Below are 19167 nucleotides of genomic sequence, written 5' to 3'. Positions count from 1 at the left end.
TGTGACCAGTCAATTTAATTTTTTAAAAGTCATTCTTTTTACTCTCAAAAACTAAAACTTCTGTGAAATAGGATATGAAATTCAAATAATGTTACCACACTGTTTTTTTTTCTTTTCTCAAACTTAAAAAAGGATGTGAAAAACTTCTCCAAAACACATGCTCAATGTATCATGAGGATCGTTTAAAGAACAGAAATACTTCCTCAGCTCACCCATTGAGTCTCTGGACCCGACACAGCCCTGCCATGAAACATAAGTACAGTTCTAACTTTTAAAACTGAATGAACATACAGGCATGTAACCAGGAATCTTTGAGGAAGATTTGAAAAATAGTTTACGACTGTTTGCTTTCCAGTTTCGTTTGCATCTTCTGTGGCAATGGGGTCTGAGCCCCTGGACTCCAACAATTTCTGCTCTTCCCACTCGGCCAGTTGTAACCCTGCACTGTGTGACATCATCTGTAACAGGCTGCAGGGTGAAGTTAGATAACCTGCGCATCCCACTCAGCAGAGCATATGTGGCACTCGACAGGGGGTTGATCGTTCTCCACTCCTGGGTTCCCTGCCCCCAGTGTCTTCCATTCCCAGGACCCAAAGGCAAGGTTGGTAAGACAATTAAGGAACCGCTGCTTGGGTCCCCACTCTGTTCTGGCACGTCACGCTAGGGCCTCTGTGTCCTACCCTACAAAATGGGGGTTATGGCACCTCCCACGGGGATTTTCATGGAAATGGGGCAGGTTAAGTACAAGCATCCTTAGGAGAGTCACCGTTTCACATGAACACTGTGGGCACTTAGTCATTATACTCTCCGTGGGAACTTTCTGTCACTCCAGTATCCTAAGACACAGAACAGTACCTGGAACAAGTAAGTGCAAAGCAAATATTTGTAAGGAATGATTAAGTGCAGAAGCATGTTGTTTCCCTTTGCTCAACCCCAGGGATCCCTTTAGACTGTGGGACCTGTGTGGGTGTGCACAGGGCAAATGTTTAGAGATGTGCTCTAAATGGAAATCAAGAAATTTCCCCTGGCTTCTCGTAACCCACGCTGTATTTTCCATGACCCATTATCACATGCCTCCATAGTGACTGCAACCTGCCCTGTCTCGTACCAGGCACAGATCTAGGTTAGATGCTTGAATGCCTGTCTGTGTGCCAGCATGCCTCTCTGCCGCCTCTGTCCAGGCTGATGGGGGTGTAGCATTGTTCCCTGTGTCAGGATGCAACAAATGATCCCTGGAGTGGATCACTTTCCACGGTTCTTGTGAATAAATATTTGTCTTAGAATGATTTCTTTTTTATAGACAAGTTTTCAATATTTTCCTTTCCCCTAACAATTTTGTAGTAAGTGGCAGAGTTAGGTTACGTGCTCCTAAAGTGTGGTATGTGTGCGGATGACTTTCTTTGGTGACCTAGGGGTCATTCTAACAGAGTTTACTACACATACAAGTGGATTATGCACTGGCTAGTCTGGGCTCTGTATGAGCAAGCTCCCTTAAAAGCAAAGATAGGCTCAGCACAACCTCATTATGTCTCGTGAAGCTCTACATCCGAGTCATATTGTTTTCATCCTGTGCTTTTATGTGCAAATCCTTGGTACTTGACTCCAAGTCAGTGATCCTCACGATTCTTCAGTGTACCATGATCTGCAAAAAGAGGTCTATGATGGTCATGTGCTGTTCTGACTAAAACACACCAGAGGAAACCTACCCCTCTCAGCCTCAATGTCCTTGCTTTCTTCTCTTCCTTTGTGATGAGCCAGCAAAATGTTCCCTATGAGAAGCATCAGCAGCTGCTGGTGAGAACAGATCAGCTGCGGGAAGATGAATTTGCCCAACATATGTTGAGACTGGAGTGCTACATTTAATATTCTGTCCCACCTCTCCCTGAAGCTAAACATGGGAAGACAACCACTTGGGGAGATGACTCTAACTTTAGAACAGTTATTTTTAGAATATTGAATTCATTGCTCCCACTACTTTGAACATCCCTTTATATCCAAGGAGACCTCTTCAGGAGCAGCTTCCTTTTGAGGTTGACCAAATAGATTTCCTAGTCCTCATCCTGTCAATCAAGCAGGCCCTGTGTGATCCAAGCACGAGCCTCACATTCCATCCCCATGATAAATGCTGTGACAGAAGATGTTTCCAGAACAAATGCAGCAAGCCATCTCCACCACCCTCTCTCCATGCACATGTTAAAGTGCCAGGATCTAACTGCCTCTAGTACTTTTCAGTGAGCTTCAGATCGTCCTCTCAAAAAGTACTCCAAGCCGGGCGGTGGTGGCGCATGCCTTTAATCCCAGCACTCGGGAGGCAGAGCCAGGCGGATCTTTGTGAGTTCGAGGCCAGCCTGGGCTACCAAGTGAGTCCCAGGAAAGGCGCAAAGCTACACAGAGAAACCCTGTCTCGAAAAACCAAAAAAAAAAAAAAGTACTCCAAAACCTATGGACATAGTCTCCTCCTCCCAAGTAATCTTAGCGCTGTTGATCTTGCATTTAACTTATTAAACAAATAAGAATGCTAGCATTCTTAGCCCAAATTAAGGCCTCAGGATTGATCATCTAATTCCAACTTGCCAGACTTACCTAAGGACCTATTAAAAGTCCCATTGCTACATAATCAGGTACACACACACACACACACACACACACACACACACACCAGGCAACTGGGAAATAACACAGGGGTAAGAGTACTATGTGGGCTTAATCTAACATATTTCGATAAATGCTCACAGTCCTTTGTTTAAAGGATCCCATGCTGGGTGAGGTAACACAGGGGCAGCCCTCCACACTACTTTAAATCCTCATAAGCAGAGCAGGAGCAGCTTGGCTAAGCTGTGCTGATGACCCCCTAGCTCAGCAGGAAGCTCTGAGCCCCTCAGGTTCAGGACAGCACTTTATACAGCAAACGGTCTTCCAGGCTTTATCCTGGGAGAGGGTGTCAATGGATGGAGAGGAAGACTCCAGCAAAGGGAAGAGATTGGCACAATGGTCTTACTCAACCCTGCATTGCCTGGCTTGTGAATAGCATTCATGTAAATTGGAACTATTCGTGGCATTAGAGGTGTGGCAGGGTGGATAAATCTTAACAGCCTAGCAGTGAATTGTACGTTGCTTAGAGCTGACAGACAGACAAGCCAGGGTGTTACCAAATGATGTCAGTGGGAAGATACTGAGTGTCTATGTATTTGGACACTCTCAACCTCATTTCTGTGGAGAGGTAACTTTAAAAAAAATAATTTTTATACAATATATTTTGATCCTGTTTTCCCAGCACTCAATTTTTCTTAGATTCTCCCACCTCCCAACTCATTGAATTTTATTGTCACTTTTTCTCTCTTAAAAACAAACAAAAAGAACACACACACACCAAAAAAAAAACCTACAAAAATTGAAATTAAAATAAATACGCAAAAGATAATTAAAAAAAGTATGCCCAAACAAAGCAAAATGGGATCTACAGTCTATAAAGCTATGTGGAAGTTGTAATGATCAGACTGTCACATACTGAACTAGTCCTACACATTTTACATTATCTCTACGATAGCAACTAGTTGGCTAACATGGCCAACAGTGAACTGTCACATAGAACTGATTTTTAAGAAATAATAGTCTCCATGCTGGGATTCTTATAGGAATGATTCAACACACCCCCTCATCTTTTTAGGGAAGCTACCCTTTCTTCTCCAGATCCTAGAAAATATCCTAGGATGTTCAGTAGAGCATGTCTATCACTTTTGAATATTTCCCACAATATCTGTTCCAGGGTGCTGCTCCATTCTTCATAAAGGGTGATTTGTGATAAATTAGTTTAGGGGACAGTAGTCTACCTTATGAGAAATTTTCTAACACAAACTACTAAATTAAAAGCTATAGTCAAATGTGGAGGCACACACCTTTAATGCCAGCACTTATAAGACAGAGGCAGGAGGAGCTCCATGATTGAAGCCAAACTAGTCAGTATGATGAGTTCCATGCCAGCCCAGGTCTCACAGTCAGACATGGTCTCAAAACCAAACAATGCAAAACAAAATCTGTTACTTTGAGTCCTCACAAAATTACTCAGACAGCTAAACTTCCATTTGATTATTAACTAAAATTAGCCCTCGAGACTAATATTTTGCATATATTTTGAAAAGTCCCTGACCATATCCTAATGTTTATTCATGCACATTTTTTCTTGGGTTTTGTTCTGCTTTGTTTTGACACAGAGCCTGGAAAACTCTATATACCTCGGGCTTGACTCAAACTCATGCTCCTCTTGCAGCAGCCTGAGTTCCCAGATGCTGGAATGCCATCAAATTCAGTATCAGGACAGCTAGTGATTTATTGATTGAGTGACTTATTCATTTTTGGTTCTTTAGCTGGTTGATTTCTGGCATTTATTCCTAGACTTACCCAAGCTGATCAGAAGTTAACTCTTTCTCTTCCATCACAAGTTTCTTCTCTGCAAATCTTTTTTCTATTTGTCAAGAAATTCGTTATCAGAATCAGATCTGACCTAATCACTGGCTTGTCTTCCTGAAACCTTCACTAAAATCATCTCCCCTTTAGATGATTAGAATTAGATTGGTGACTAGAGGCACAATTATTTCATGGAATGTATGTTGCTCTTCAGGTTTGGTTTACAGTGATTTCCTTTAATACGTTTAGCACAGCCCACAAGGAACTAACTGTAATGGAGTTTGGCTGCCAACTGAATCACTGCCATTTGTTCCCTAACACTCAGCTGGTGCAGACTGAAAGAATAAAGGTTACTAAGTAACGTTATGGAGAATCATTTGTAATTCAAATTGATTTTTAATTGCTCCAAAAGATTTTATATCATGGGCTGGAGAGAGAGCTCAGTTAGCCAAGTTTTTGGTAAACAAACAAGGGAAACTGAGCCCAATCCCCAGCATGGTGTTAAGAGCTGGGCATGGCGACACACACTTGTAGTCTCAGAACTGGGGAAGCAGAGAGTGGGTCCCCGCAGCTTGCTGGGAAGTAGCCTGCTTAATCATCGAGTCCCAAGTTCCCAGTGGAGATCTTGTCTCAAAAGACAGAAGAATGGCTGCTAAGAAACAGTACCCATGGTTGACCTCTACTCCACACACGCATGCACACACAACCTACCCACACATGCATGCACACCAACTGTATATTAATAGTACACTTTAAATAACTATACTAGGTATATTAAATATAATTGAAGTCAGTAGGCATATAGGTTGTGTAATGTTTGAATCAAAATAAACATGTCTAACTCCCCAAACAGCATTTTCAAATTCGTTCTCGTAGTTTTTAAAAATATGCAATTTCTAACTTATGCCTACAGTCAAACTACTGTGTGGTAAAGGCTGGGACCTCTTGCTCCTACCTAACTACAATTTGGTTCTTATTAAGCAACCTTTCTTCATCTCCCCCTACTTTCTTCTTTTCCTGGCCCCTGGTGTCGGCCATTCTATTTTCAACCTATATGAGTTCAATTTTTTTCAATCTCATGTGAGACCCTGAGGCTGTCACTATCTAGGCATTGTCTCTCTGACATTTATCCTGTCACACTGTTCTGCTGTCACCAATGACAGGATTCATCCTTTTTCAACAGAATACTTTCCAGTGTACATATGTGCCCACTTTCTTTATTCATGAAATGGATGATAGACACTTTGCTATCCCTTGGCTATGATAAACAAGGCTGCAATAAACATGGGAGCACAGATGTGGTTTCACCACAGTGGTTTTCATCTTTTAGAGAGATCCCCAGCATCGGTACAGCCGCATCATCTGGTAGTCCTCTTTGAAGTTTTTGAGGAACCTCCACACGGTCTCCCCTAACGGCTGCTCTCATTTCCATGACAAGCATCTGTGTGAGTCACTGCACCAGAAAGTGTTTCACCTAACCTGTAACTTCCTTTGTGTCTTATTCTGACATAACTCAGCCCTGAAAATGCCTTCACAATTCACTGTTCTTTCTCAGGACTTGCACTGGCTTTCCCAACCCTCTGGGAACTCCATAAAAGTTGTTAGTATTCCCCCATAAACATCGATGTTTGTCTCATAGCCAATCTGTGAGGCCCTGCAGTCCAACCTCTGGCTGGGAGTCGATGCTCCAGTGTTGACTCTGACTCCCCTCAGAGTGACCTTTTGCCTTTGGTGTTCTAATGCTAAAGATGGCCAGGATCCTGACATCCCCTGTGCAGGACCACAGAGGGCATGAAGCCAGCTGATAAACTGAGAGTTCAGAACTTCCTGGAGCACATCAAGTGCTTAATACATGCCAATTGCTACTTTGGTGAAAGTTGCACAGATAACATAAGAGCCACAGGCTTCAGGGTCCCACTGCCAATCCCTTCCGTCTCCGCCCCACTAGGAACTGACTAGCTGGAGGAAGGAGACCATGCCTTGGATACAGAACATGGCGTAGCACAGAACTGGACATGGAAAATACAGAAGTCACTGGAACTGGCTGTAACATCAGACATCAGATACAAGCGCACACACACACACACACACACACACACACACACACACACACACACACACTAGGAAGCAGGGAGCTCTCAGCTCCTGTGAAGATGGGAGTGATTTACCCATGAGCCTGCTGACAGTGTGCAGCAAACTGGCAGTATGCATGTTTCAATTAAAAATAACAGAGGGAGCACTCACCAGCATTCTGGGGGAGCACTCACCAGTGTTCTGGGGGAACACTCAGCAGCGTTCTGCTCTCTCTAAAATGAAGTCACCATGTTGTAAAGTCTTCCCTGATAACTCCACGTACATTCACAACTGGATCCTGGAACTAAAGTCAGGCAAAGGAAATGTGTATCTCCTACCAACCTTACTCCCTCAAGATGTTTTCACTGTGCTCCTCACCTCACACACTCACAAGTCAGTAACTGACTCTTCAAATGTCTGGCTTTTCCATCTTGAGTGTAAACTGCTAACATGCATTAGGTTTTTTTTTTCTTCTGTTTTCAAAGCTATGTCCCTGAAACTTACAATGGTAGGTGCATAATAAGCCCTCAGTGAATGAAAGAATAAGTACAGGAATAGTGTGTGTGTGTGTGTGTGTGTGTGTGTGTGTGTGTGTGTGTGTGTGTGTGTGTGTGTGTGTCCTGCCGCTGAACAACTTCAAATCATAGATAAGTGTGTCCTTGAATGGACATGGAAGAGTCCAAGGGGACCCATACCACATAGAGTTAACAGAACTTCTTCAGATGCACGCAGATCAAGGTGCATCTAGCTGGTCTCTTCTGGCTACAAACCAGCAAAGCAGCTCAGAACCTCTAGAGGCAGACTCTGTTTTCAGGCAGAGTACAATGGATAGTGATTGAAAGGAACCTGTCTGTGACCTAATCACTCCTGGGAGCTTCACTTAAATTTCAGGCTGCATCAGGTCTATTCATGTGACAAAGCTGACTTGCACTTTATTTATTACAGGTAAGTCCCTCTTCAAGTGACCAAGATACAGATGGAAACTGAGTCATTTCAAGAATACGAGAGGAAACATTATTGTAGATGTAACCAACCATCTTATTAAATAAGAAACACAGAGCCAATGTAAAGATAAAAGCCCAAGAGGTCAGAGCTAAGAGCCTTACCCTTCCTGCTTCAGCAATCCTCTTCAGCCAAGAGACAACTGCTTCCTGTGTGTTTGTCTTTATATAGACTTTCTGTCTGCCTTCTCATTGGTTGTAAACCCAACCATATGACCACCTTGTCACTGCCTGTCTGTACAGACCTCCAGGTCTTCTATGGTTGGTATTGAGATTAAAGGCGTGTGTCTCCAAAGCTGGCTGTATCCTTGACCACACAGAGATCCGCCTAGCTCTGCCTACCAAGTGCTGGAATTAAGGTGTGCACCATGAACGCCCAGCTCCACTATGGCTTACTATTAGCTCTGACCCCCAGGCAACTTTATTTATTAACATACAAATAAAATCATAATTCAATACAAATAAAATATCACCATACATTATGATTTAGTTTGGTAATCTTTTGGCTTTTTCTTGGCATAGCAAAAATAAAATGAATGATGTTTATAAAATGTCTCCTATAATATAAAACACCAAGATTGAATATTTGCTCAAATACACAAGCAAGAAATTAAATTTGGATTTCAAATAGTTAGCCTAAGCATTTTAGATTGAAGTGTTACAACTTAATCATGAAGCTCTCGGGATGTTTCTTGTTATTGCTGTTGTTTTTAACTTTAACCATGTGGGGCGTTCACCCACCAACCCCACAGTTCCCCAGAGTTTTCTTGAGTGTGAGCAGCAGGAAATATTAGATAGAAGGATTTATATTGTGGAGATAAACAGATAGAAAATAAAGGATAGCCTCGAGAGGGCCTGGAACCTTTTCCAGTGGGCCCCAACTGTCTCTGCCCCAGGATATTTATAGAGATGCCAAGAGGTGGAGCAAAAGACCGCCTCCCCCAGCACAGCCAAGTGCAGACCATCTCAGACATCTGCACTCAGGCCTGTGGTCCTAATCATCCTCCCTATGTGGACCTGCTGGGTAAAGTCACAAGGAACCTGAAAACGGGCTCCCATACAACCAGTGATTAGATTCTGTTTTTGACACCTACAAAAGGAAAAAGGTAGTTCACACAAAAATGAGAAAAGTGAAATGTTAGGTGGGGGAGGACACTTCCTGTAGAACACAAGGACAGTGACATTTTCCCTGAGATCACTAGCATTGTGATGTGTGCGCCAAGCTCAATAGAGAAATCAGAAGTGACAAACATCTACATCAGGATTTCGGGATACTTTAAACGGAGTACTTCTAAACACTGACCCACATACTAAAGACATTTTTTTAAAAATGATAAAAATCTGCACGAGTCCAAGACATGATGACATCTTGGGACAATGGCAAGGTGACAAGCTGGGGCACTGCATGCTACCATGGAAGGTTGATCTGTGGAGCAGGAACTCCCAAAGGTGCCCATGGAGCGTTCAAACAGACACTTCAACATCATGTCTATTATCAGTGTCCCTTCAGTCATTCAGTTTGAGAAACTATTGCCATAGCCATCAACTGTTAACTACTTACCTACAAACAGAATGGGGAAATTCACCCACAAAAATGTTCTTGTAACTACAGCAAAGACTCTGAGGTTGTAGCATGTTTTCTAGTAATTCATCTCCAGTTTTTCAGAGATAACTCTTTATGACCAAAGAGAGGAAAGGTAGAAATAAAAGTAACTGAGATCAACTCTGCTCTGCATGAGTGTTAATTGATATTTTATTTTTATTCAAAAACACATTAATTGTACGTTATTTCTACCGTCATCATTTTGGCTTTTGAATACAAAGGGTGCATATGTTTGGAGATTTGGCACTTAGGTAAGTTTGCCAGAACCTGCTTGCCTATATTCAATCACCTGAAATGAAATTGAATTGTCCAGTGGCAGTCAGATAGGGCTAATCTCTTTCAGTCTTCCATGGGGGAGCACTCTATCCCAAATCATAGATGCTTACTAATATTTGAATTATAAACCATCACCCATTCTCAGAACAGATTATTTCTTGAGTATCACTGACTAAAGGACGTGCAGAAGAAGACTCACTCCATTATACTAACTGTGTAATAAGACAAGCAAGTGTCACCTGGGGAGAATTGTAAAGTAAGCTCTCAACATAAAGCAGTAGGAGCATAAATACAATGAAAGTCTCAAAAACTAGAACAAAGGGACACATTAACACATTTTTCAGTGGCTATATTCAAAACTAGGCTGGGAAGCCACTTGGCAAGTACATAAGTGAACTTGGTATATACAACATCTCAGTGTCAGGAAAAAGTCTGTCACCTGAGAGACTGGATTTTGTGGCTATTAAAATTATTCTAACTTAGTTTGAGTGGACTATTTTCTCTCAACATATTTGTGAAGTAAAACAGCAGAATTGGGGAAACTGGGTCTAAAGTGCCCTTCCTATGAAACACTATCGACTCTACCTCTCGGCCCCCGATGGTCACTCAGTCTCCCTGATGCAGCCTCTCTCTGACTTTCCCGTCTGACTTTATAGTCACAGAGTCACTTGGGGCTCATGTCCTCACCATTGGAGTGGAGGGAAAGTAGTTGATTGCCATGTGGCCTATTTCTTCTTTTAAGAGATTAAAAGTCAAACCTACAACATAATTACCTATTTAAAGAAAAACCAGGTCTGTTTCAAAGATCTCCAGACAATCTGATATCATTTGAGAGATTCTAAACCTGAACCTGATCATGCCTAAAACAAAACGAAACAGAAACAGCTCTATAAATACTAGAACTAGGAAACAGAATTTATCCTAGGAATCTAACAGTTAAAGAATGAGTACTTGGAAAAGGTAAAGGGCTTTAGCTTACTCAACAGCTAACAAAGAGCTACAACACAGGTCATAACCTCCATTCTAATACCTTCTACTGGATACAAAATTGCCATCCATAACACAACACTCAGGAAAAAAATGCATGGATAAGGTACATAATCTATAATTACGTATTCATTATGAAAAGAGACATGAGATAAGAACTGAGAGCTCTGTTCCTTGTTTTTTTTTTTTTTTAATTTAATTTGTGTCTGGGTGTTTTGTCTATCTTCATATCACCTGCATGCCTGGTTCCTGATATGGATAGAAGAGAGTGTTAGATCCCCTAGAACTGGAGTTACAGACGTATGAACCACCATGTGTGCTGAAAGTCCAACCCAGGTCCTCTGGAAGAGCAGCAGTGCTCTAACTGCTGAGCCATCTCTCCAGTCCCAGCAAATCTGTTTTTCGCTTTGTTCTGTTTTTGTCTTTGTTGTGGTTTTGGTATAGCCTACTCCGGCTTGCCTTGACTCTAGACCCGGCTGCCTCAGCCTCCTAAGTGCTGGAATGTATGCAGACGTGGACTCCCACACTGACTTATAATAAGACACTTAGATACAGACATAGCAAGCAAAGTCCCAAATGTAGATGAGTTCAGAGAGTGATAATGAAAAGAAAGGGGTCATGGGATGGAAGCTGAGGAATTTCCACATCAGTGACTGCAGGGGGGGGTCCCGGGGGGGCTCTGGGAGGAGAGATGCCGAGGGCGGAGAAAACCGAGGAGTCCTGATGCTGCTGAGCACAGGAAACAGGGTTTTAATAAAGAGGAAGCAGTCTGCAGCATCAGAACTGGCTGGAAGGTCCAGAAAAAAGAACTGAAAAGTACCCACCAAAGTGCATCACAGATTAGATTCAGTAACTGTTTTTTTCAGGATCTACCCTCCTGAAAGACACTAACATGGAGTGAAAGGTTAATGTCAAAGTGTTCTGTGCTTCTAGATGCAAAATGAATTAATAATAATCATTAAATACCTAAATATCCAAGCTTCAGGAGTATTTTAATAGCATTTTATCATAGCAATACTAAAATTCTGTCTTTGAAAATCATTTAATGCATATGAAATAAAGATAAATACACTAATACATTAATCAAATCTCTTACAGTTATATTTTGATTTTGCATTTTCTCCCTTACACTCTCTGTGCTCTCTAAGTTTCTCTATAATGAACAGGCCTAATTTTACATTCAAGGGGGAAAATTAATTATACCGTTTTTTTTCGTTCAAAGAGTGGTTAGAAGATACATTCTTGCTGTCCAGACACACTAGGCTTTCATTATGTTCTTTCTGGCAAGATAAAAACAGAAGTTGAAAGCATCACTGCAAATTTATACAGATCTGTTGAGCACATGGTGATCTTTAAAGTAGTTGAAGTATTTCAGATGCCAAAGTAAGTTAAAGATGGAAAAAATACCCCATGTTCTAAACTCCATTGCTACCCTGTTTCTGTTTTGTAGTGCAGCAAACATGAAAACTCCTGATGTATGGTATACTACCGAAAAGTCGTGTTTCCAGATAAAGCAAAAGTACAACAGAGATCAGGGGGAGGAGCCATGAGATGTGATTGACAGGAACTGGAAGAGGTTTTTTAAGCATAAGGAATTTCAGAATAAAAAACAAAACACAAGAGACCAGGTGTTTTTCTGTAACAAATGGGCTATAATGAAACCACAGTATCCCGTGATGCGAAAGCCATCGAGTCCCTCAGATTCATGCCGGAGAGTCTCAAATTGTCAAAAAAGCAAATGGCCACTGCAGTCTGACGTCAGAATAGCTTCCCCATTCCATTTTGCCTGGAAATTGAGAAGACAACAAATGACTTCAGGACCGAATGAGCCTTGTGAATGTGAAATGTCACCATCTGTGCTTTTCTATTTCTGTTCAAGAGAAGGCATCCAGGGATGCAGCTGTTAGTAGTCACCCTAAATTAGTGTGGATGACCAAAGAACGGAAGTGATCATCTGGCTCAAGGACTGAGTCTACAACAAGAGCAGAGTTATGAGTCAGTTGCCCCAGCTGGGAAGCCCTGCTGACCACCTACCCAATAACAAATGTTTCCCTCACTCCTTTGAAGCCTTTGAGAAATCATCGACTCAAAACATCTTTATAATTGATATACATTAGCATGCCATAAGACAGCAGAGTCCAAGCATTATAATGAAAGGATGGTCATGGCCCAAAATGGAAGTGTGCGCTTCATGGGTCTATTTGAAATGCATTGGCATTTCGTATCCTCTAGAAAGCCAGGAAAGGCCTAGCTGCCTGTGCACCAAATGCACTTAAGGCATCGCTAAGCTTATGCTTTACATAAGGAGCACTGTTTTATAGTCTATGACTACATAGACTGTAAAAGACAAAGTTATGATTGTTTTCCTTCCACACAGAACATTGTCTATGAAACAACGGGGAAAGAAAAAATGTAAGAATGAGAGTGAGATCTTTTTGCAAATGGTCAAGGCTCACCATTTTCAACCATCAGAACCTAACTAAACGTGTCTTCTTTTTCACGTGTCCCAGAGGCTATCCTGGAATCTTGGCGTAATCAGTTGTCCTCATGGAGATTCCACACATTGAAATACTATGTTCGTTGGTTTGACCTGTTCAGCACACATCTCAGAGATCTGCTAATGTACCAGCTAATGTTATAGGCTCTGGAGATACCACAATGAAGAAGAAGACAGACAAAGCTTCCATATCACTTTAGTGAGGAGGACAGTTCTTAATTGAATAAGAAACTGGCTTTATGTAATTATATGCACTCTGAAGAAAATAAGGTAGGAAAAGAGTTGGGATTGTCTGAAAGGACAAGAAAGCTGTGTGCTGTCCGCAGGTTAGGATGTGTATACTAACAAATAAGCCCAGAGTCAGAATGCTATAGCTTTTCCTCATGGAACTTTGCCATCTGGTTCAGGGCAGAGCTGTCCCAGGTGCCCTTTCAGGGATTCAGGATGGCAGAAGTTTCTCAGTTTAACATCACCAAACACAAAGGTTTCAGTAAGGCCATGTGACAAATTATGCAACAGCTTTTAAAGACTTCCACTTTGCCACATTGTCAAGTCGATGGTGGCATATGTTGAGACCAAAGCAAGTCAAATGACCATAACTAGTTCCAAAGAGGAAGGGAGTCATCTTCTGCAGGCTGATGGGAGGCAAATGGAACAGTGGTTATCGCCTGTGCGGTAGATAGCCTCTTCTGCGAATGAGTGATCCCAAAAGGAAGGTCTGAATGATGAGGAGCCAGTCATAAGCTGATCAGCAAAGAGAAAACTTGATGTGCTACAGGCGTGGAAACAAGACTTCAGAGGCTGAGCAGGGAGCCAGTGCAGGCTGGAGGCCTGGGAGAGGCTGTGGTTGGGATACACAATTAATTAGGAACCCTTCTAAATATTGTAGAACTCCAGGTACTATAATACATATTTTTGTATTAGAAATACATCCATAATTTGAAAATAGTAAAACTAAAAAGGGGTCAATTTAATTTTTTAACCTATATAAGAATATAAACAATTACATACTTATTTATACTTTTTATATTGCATTGATACTCTTTCCTCTGAATTCACCTAAGTCAGAATGCTATGGAATAAAAATGTTCACTATTCCACGAAACACTGGAAATTTTCTCAAGGTATTATCTATAAATGTGTGTAAAGATTTTGAAATATGCTAATTTGTTGCTATGTGCTTCATAAGATATTATAAACTGAGGTAAGAAAGATCTCTCAGTAGTAAGAATTCTTGCTGCTCTTCCAAAGGACCAAAGTTCTGTTCCCAGCACCCACACTGGAAAGCTTAAACCACTATGACTCTGGCTCTAGGAGATTCAACACCCGTTTCTGGCCTCTGCAGGTACCTGCACTCACATGCCATACCCCAACAAAGACACACACACACAAGTACACCTAATTAAAAATAAATACTTGTAAAAAGATGGAATTCACTAGATGCCCTTAAATTGCATTAAGGTGCTTAATCACATGGAATTTTGTTATATTTCAAAATAACTCTTCTGCATAGTTTTAGAACTAGTATAAAAGAACAATATTTCATTTTAGAAGAAAGTAAGTATCTTATCTGTAATTTGAAATTCTTGTGTGATCCTGGAGCTATATCTAAGGCCATAAAAACATGCTGAGCCTTGGCGTCAATATCTGTCCCTTCCAGAATTTGTCCTAAGAAAATGACTAGGAATATTTAGGTGTTAAACTACTAGGTTGTTCATCAAAGTCCTGGTGGTTTAAAAAAGAACCTTAATGTTATGGCATCTATGAAATTAGACTGTATGAACTCACAAAGGAGAATTCCGTGTAGAGTTGAGGATGCTGGTGCAGAAGCATGCAGACTGGCAACATGGAAAGATAACTGGAGAGTGGACCAACCAATGTCACACAGCAGTAAGTCACAAGGGCTAGCTCTGGGTTGGGGAATTTTGCATGTTTTATGTTCTTTTTATTGAATTTCCTGGTGTTTTTTGTTTGTTTGTTTTTTGTCAAGAACATTTCTTTCTCTCATTTAAAAAGCATCTGGTGCTGCACATCCTAATGCTAGCACTTGGGATAGAGAAGTAAGAGTATCGTAAGTTCAAGATAATCTGAACTATGTAACAATACCCTGTCTCAAAAATTAATATGGCTGGCAAGATGTCTCAGCAGGTAAAGGTGTGTTCTGCTGAGCATAATGACCTGAGTTTTCTTCCCAGGACACGTATGTTGGAAACATAGAACCAACTCCCACAAGTTGGCCTCTGCCTGTATGACATGGGATGTATGTGTGTGCTGTGTACACATAAACACACACACACACCCCAAGAAAATAAATGAATAATTTTTTTAAAAAAATTGTTAAAAAAAGAAAAATTAAATTAAAAATCAAAATATTATGGTACAATTTTGTAATAACAATTTCACATATGGAAAGTTTTATCTGTATAAATTTATAGCTCTAAAAACCACATACTACAAATACCATATCTACACATATGTGTGAAAATACACACAAAAAAAAACATTCCCAAATGATTGTGGTAACTAGTACTAGAAAATATGTTTATGTTTATTTTTATATCTTTAAATTTTTCTATAATTAGTCATATTGTTTCATAATAAGAATTTTTGTTAAATAAAATAGATCCCATCCCTCCACTACTCCCAGTTTCTGCTATAACTTCCCATCAAAACTCTGTATACAATGTGAGATCCAGGAAAGGCACAAAGCTACACAGAGAAACCCTGTCTCAAAAAAAAACCAAAAAAAAAAAAAAAAAAAAAAAAGACTTACACTACAATAAAATTCTCACAATTTATTGTGTTATTAGACTCTATGTGGAGAACTGAATGTAATAAATGCTGTGCTGGCTTATTTTATGTCAGCTTGACACAAACTAGAGTCATCAAAGAGGAGGAACTCAACTGAGAACAAGCCTCCTTAAGGTCAGGCTGTAGACAAGATTATGGGGCATTTTTGAATTAGTGATTGATGAGGGAGGGCCAGCCCACTGTGGGAGGTGCGTCCCTGGGCTGGTTGGCCTGGGTTCTCTAAGAAGTCAGGTTGAGCAAGCCATGAAGAGCAAGCTAGTAAGCAGCACCCCTCCATGACCTTTGCACCAGACCCTGGCTCTAAGTTCCAGCTCTGTCTGAGTTCCTTCCCTGACTTCCTCCAGTGATGAGCCATGATGTAGAAAAACATAAGCCAAATGAACCCTTTCCTCCCCAAGTTGCTTTGGTCTTGGTGTTTTATCACAGCACTAGTAACCCTAAGACAAATGCCACAATCCGGGCGAACTTTAGATTATCTATGATCATGTATTTCTTACAAATCTACTAAGTGAGATTTGTGTTTGATATTTTAATATCCATTTTGTTAGAAAAAAAAATGGATTATTTGTTAACCTATTCAAGAAAACTGGCAAGTGATTGAATCAAACATGAACTTGGGGTCTAAGGTGTAGTACAGTGCTACTCTATCTGCCTACTTAGCATGAAGTCATGATTCCTTCCCCAGGACAAGGGAAACGTTGTTAGACATCAAAGCTTTGCCACTGATCACTACATAACACCTCTACCCTTCTTCCTTAGCATAACTCATGTGACATCAATCTGAAGCAAATCAGAAAGGCTATGGGTGTCTACCCCAGAGGGTAGAGGAAGACTTACCATTCAGAGCTGAGCTACATTTCCAGAGCAAGAACCACAGCATGTTTGCCAATCATGGACACAACATATTACGATAGGAAGGAAGACTGGATGGGCATAAAACAAGACCATGAGGGCCTGAGAAAATTAGTCAGGAGCTCAGGGTGAAATCTGCTGTAGTGATTAAAACCCGATTGAGATCACAACATCCAGACGCTGTCACTGGTAGGTGCTGTTACCAGACCTTCGTCAGTTGTAGAGGAGAAGCCAACGGTTACTTTCGCAGGGCAGAGACAGAAGCGCGCTGCTCTTCCTGGTCCCAGGTAAAGCCACAGAACACAGAGAGCTAAGGACCCTTGTACCTACATGTCCGCTAACCTCTTCCTTGGGTCATTTTAAAGGGCTGGCGGGTGCCATTTGTGAGCTTGGAGCTTTATTCTATTACATTGTAGTTAATCAGCTATTCCGGTGAAGAGTGGGCCCATGGTTATTGTCATTTATTGAAGTTGTCGCTTTGGACATCCAAGGGCCCCTGGCATACTTTCCTAGAGCACAGACAAGACAAGGCTCATTGTATGCTCTCTGTGCTTCTTACCCACGATTGTATGTAGATTCCATGGAGTAGTTCCACTGTTACATGTCCTTCAGAAAAAAATAAATAAAAGCCATTCTGTGATGGCTATTCTTGGTTGTCAACTTGAGTACATCTGGAATTGACTAAAACTCAAGTGGCTAAGTATACTTCTGAGGGATTTTTCCTAATTAAATCATTTGAAGTGGGAAGACACACCTTTAATCTGGGCCACAATTTCTGCTGGCAGCCTATACAAAAGGGACATGGAAAAGGGAAACTTGCTCTCTGCTCTCTGGAAAAGGGTGGTATTGTGTTCCCCAAAATATTGTGTACTCTAATAAATTTATCTGGGGTCAGAGAACAGACAGCCACTAGATACAAAGGCTAGAAAATGGTGGCACTCACACCATTAATCCTAGCATTCCAGAGATAGAAATCCCTCTGGATCTCTGTGAGTTCAAGGCCACATTGGAAATAGCCAAGCATGGTGACACACACCTTTAATCCCAGAAAGCCAGCCTTTAATCCCAGAGAGTGGTGGTAGAAAGAGAAAGATATATAAGGCGTGAGGACCAGAAACTAGAAGCATTTGGCTGGTTCAGCATTTGGCTGGTTAAGCATTCAGGCTTTTAAGCAGCAGTTCAGGTGAGAGCCATTGGGATGAGGACACAGAAGCTTCCAGTCTGAGGAAACAGGACGAGCTGAGGAACTGGCAAGGTGAGATAGCTGTGGCTTGTTCTGTCTCTCTGATCTACCAGCATTGACCCCAACAACTGGCCTCGGGTTTGATTTTATTAATAAGAACTTTTAAGATTCCTGCTACATCTGCCTGCTTGCTCTTGTTCTCTCTCTCTCTCTCTCTCTCTCTCTCTCTCTCTCTCTCTCTCTCTCTCTCTCTCTCTCTCTCACACACACACACACACACACACACACACACACACACACACACACACACACACACACTAGCAAGTCCATTCCTTCACTGGCATTAGAACCTACTTTTTCAGGATTCTAGAATATACTGAAGACCAGCTAATACATCCAGCCTCTTGGACTAAATAACTACTGGATTCTTGGACAATCCACTGACAGACAGCAGTGTTAGTTGTTGAACTAACTGGACCATAGACTGTAAGCCATTATAATATATATTATATATTAGAGAGAGAGAGAGAGAGAGAGAGAGAGAGAGAGAAAATCATTCTGTAAGTTCTGTTCCTTTACAGAACCCTGACTAATACACATGAACCTTCAGTTAATTGAAGAAATATTTTTATCATGTTGTAAGAAAGGAAATGATTCAGCAAAGCTATCATCCATGTAAGTGATTTTTCTAGATCAACCACCAACTAATTTCAAAGCCTATTAGCCTATCAGGCAGATAAAACTATATAGAAAACCCATAGGACTTTAAAATATTCTAACTCTAATAATTTAAAGTACAGAGAAAATTTGGGCCATGTATGACTTGCTCTGAAATTCATAGGTGTTCTGAGGAGAGCTCCCAACTAAGAAGAGGTTTCTGAAGCTGGAGAGGGGTCAGCAGCTAAAAGCAGTTTTTGTTCTTCCAGAGGACACGGATGGATTCCCAACACCTATGTGAGTGACTCACAACTGTCCGTAAGTCCAGTTTTAGGGGACTCAACACTCTCTTCTGGCTTTTGCAGGCACCAGCCATGCATATGATATGCAAATATGCATGCAGACAAAATACCCATACTTAAAATAAAGGGGTTTTGTTTGTTTGTTTGTTTGTTTGTTTGTTTGTTTGTTTGTTTGTTTGACACAGGGTTTTTCTGCAGAGCTTTGGATCCTTTCTTAGAACTCACTCTGTAGCCCAGCCTGGCCTCGGACTCACAGAGATCCGCCTGCCTCTGCCTCCTGAGAGCTGGGATTAAAGGCGTGTGTCACACCTCATAGCAAAATAAAGTTTTTGAAAAAATTATAGAGGAGGTTTCTGGAGCTAGAAAGTGGATATAATCAGATGCTGTTCTGACAGAGAACCCATATGGCAGCTCACATCTGCCTGTAACTTCTGTTCAAGAAGATCCAACACCATCATCTGGCCTCTGTGGGCACCAGGCATGTATACAGTGCATGTGCATACATACATGCAGACACTTGT

The 19167-nt window shown here is 41.2% G+C and overlaps 2 long non-coding RNA genes across 3 annotated transcripts in view; both read right to left on the bottom strand.

Annotated features, from left to right (window-relative positions):
• LOC143268437 (uncharacterized) overlaps window positions 1–19167 on the bottom strand; it is a 626027-nt gene that overhangs the window by 452362 nt on the left and 154498 nt on the right. The window lies entirely within an intron of this gene.
• LOC107402078 (uncharacterized) overlaps window positions 9214–19167 on the bottom strand; it is an 83141-nt gene continuing 73187 nt past the window's right edge. The window contains exons 3-4 of one of the 2 annotated variants that reach the window (XR_006063381.2): window positions 12801–13682; window positions 9214–12130 (exon numbers count right to left, since the gene is read on the bottom strand). This is a non-coding gene — a long non-coding RNA (uncharacterized LOC107402078). Of the gene's footprint in view, window positions 13683–19167 lie in introns of both variants that reach the window. The other variant, XR_006063380.2, reaches the window with a different exon arrangement.

This window comes from Peromyscus maniculatus, chromosome 14 (assembly GCF_049852395.1).
Source record: "Peromyscus maniculatus bairdii isolate BWxNUB_F1_BW_parent chromosome 14, HU_Pman_BW_mat_3.1, whole genome shotgun sequence".
Lineage (NCBI taxonomy): Eukaryota > Metazoa > Chordata > Mammalia > Rodentia > Cricetidae > Peromyscus > Peromyscus maniculatus.
This window is presented reverse-complemented; position numbering and strand designations above follow the sequence as displayed.